Here is a 2,500-nt window from a genome sequence, read left to right on the forward strand (position 1 = left end):
GGTCACGCGCGCGCGCGCGCGCGCCGAGCCCTGCGTTTCGAGCGAGCGGACGCGTCCCGCGAGAGCCCCTGCGACGGCCTGGGCGCCCCGCCGTCGCCGCGCTTGAGCCGCGGAGGCTCCGGCTACTCGCGAGCGCTCCTCTGGAAGCGGCTCCCCCCTCTTGCCTACAATAGGAATCTACAAGACCGCCCCCTCGCGCGTCTCCAGGACGCTCTCAGTCTGTTCACCGGGGTGGCGCGCTCGAGCAAGCCGAGTTTTACCATGACGTAACGGGAGGTAGCGACAAAACAGCGACGCCTTAGGTGGCTCCGGGGTGGGGGGGGTGGGGGGGGGGGCGCAGGCGGCGCCGTCTACCAAGCCGCTCTGCACCCGCCAAGCGACCGAGTCCTCGCGGGGATCGGGTAGACATCACGTCGGAGCGCGGCGCAGGCGGCGCCGTCTACCGAGCCGCTCCGGATCGGGAAACGTGGCTGGACTGGACCGGGCCGGACCGGACCGCACCCTTCCGGACCGGACTGGACTGCTCCGGACCGGACCGCACCGGACCGGACTGTTCCGGACCGGACCGGAACAAACCGGACTGGATCGGACAGGACCGGACCGGACCGGACCGGATTGGACAGCTCCGGACCGGACCGGACCGAACCAGACCGGACCGGACCCGACTGGATCGGACCGGACTGGACTGGATCGGACCGGACCGCACCGGTCCGGAGTGTTCTGGAGCGGACCGGACCGGACTGGATCGGACCGGAGCGGGCCGGACTGCTCCGGACCGGAGCGGACCGGCCTCCTCACGCGAGACCGAGGCCGAGTGGCGGGGGAAAGGGGTGGATCCCTCGCCGGGCTCGGGGTAGACCTTCACGTCGGAGCGCGGCGCGGCAGGGGTAGACCCTTCGCGCGGGGCTCGGCTAGACCTCACGTCGGAGCGCGGCGCGGAAGGGGCCGTCTTCCAAGCCGCTCCGGACCCGGCAACGCGACTGGACCGGAAGGGACCGGACCGGACCGGAAGGGACCGTTCCGGACCGGACCGGAACAAACCGGACTGGATCGGGACCGGACCGGACCGGATTGGACAGCTCCCGACCGGATTGGACCGAAGCAGACCGGACCGGACTCTACCGGAACGGACCGCACCGGACCGGACTGTTCTGGAGCGGACCGGTCCGGACGTGACCGGACCGGACTGGACTGTTCCGTTCCGCACCGGACCGGACTGGCGGGGCTCGGGACGGACCCGGTGTCCGGCCGCGCTCGCCGGAGGATAGACCCGGCCTCCTCACGGGAGACCGAGGCCGAGTGGCGGGGGAAAGGGGTAGACCCTTCGCGGGGCTCGGGTAGACGTCACGTCGGAGCGCGGCGCGGATGGGGCCGTCTACCAAGGCGCTCGGGACCCGGAAACGTGACCGGACCGGAAGGGACCCGACCGGACCGGACCGGACACTTCCGGACCGGGCCGGACCGGATTGGGCCGGACCGGACTGGACTATTCCGGACCGGACCGGACCGGGCTGTTCCGGTCCGGAGCGGAGCGGACTGGGCTGGACTGGAGTGGCGGGGCTCGGACGGCCCCGCTGTCCGGCCGCGCTCGCGAGAGGGTAGACTCGGCCTCCTCACCGGAGGGGGGGGGGGGGGGACCGCGGTTGGGGGGGGGAGGGGGGGGCGGGCTGCGCGGCGCCAGGGCGGGAGGGCTGAGCGTCCCAGCCGCTTCGTACGCGGTCCCCCCCGGGCACGTTATCGAGGTTGAAGGGCATGCGATACGGTGGTCGCCCCGTCCCTCTTCTCCCGACCGCAGGGTTCGGCGCTGACGCGTTCTTTCTCTCTGCTGTCTGCTGAGGAGCAGCGACAGAAGCCGAGGGAACGGCAGGAAGCCGGAGCCGGGGGAGGTTGAGGTCGGACGGTGGGTGGGAAAAGGTGGTTCGCCCGGAGGGCGGCAGAGCTGCGCCACGGGCCCCGGCAGCGAGGCGGTCACGGCCCCGCGCCCGTCCCCTTCTTCAGGAAGCGACCGGATGACGGAGGCCGGGAACGGCGGGGCGCTTTGTCCCACGCAGGGGCAGGAGCTGGACGTGACGACCCTCTCGTGGGTGCGGGACGGTGCCCGCGATTCTACGATTCTAGCTTTTGAACCCTCCCGATCCGTGCAGACGCTCTACGAGTCTGCGTCTGGAGCTTTGGGGGTTGCGCGTGTGGGGTGTGGGGTTGGTGGGGTTTTTCTTTCGGCTCGTTTTGGGGTTTGGCTTGGTGGCTTTTTTCCGGCGGGAGGCGGTGGGGTCGGCGTGGTGTCGTCGTCCCCCCCCCGCCCCGCCAAGGCCGCCGCCGCCGCCGCCATCGTTTCAATTTCTTTTAGCTTTTAAGTTTTTTCGTAAAAGATACCGAGGCGCTTATCTGCCCCCCACTGCCCCCCCCCCTCCCCCCCCCGCGCCGGACGGAGGCGTGCTCAACCGCACAGACACACAGACACACAGACACACAGACACACACAGACACAGACACAGACACA

The sequence above is a fragment of the Caloenas nicobarica genome, chromosome 25 (assembly GCF_036013445.1).
Source record: "Caloenas nicobarica isolate bCalNic1 chromosome 25, bCalNic1.hap1, whole genome shotgun sequence".
NCBI classification, from domain to species: Eukaryota; Metazoa; Chordata; class Aves; order Columbiformes; family Columbidae; genus Caloenas; species Caloenas nicobarica.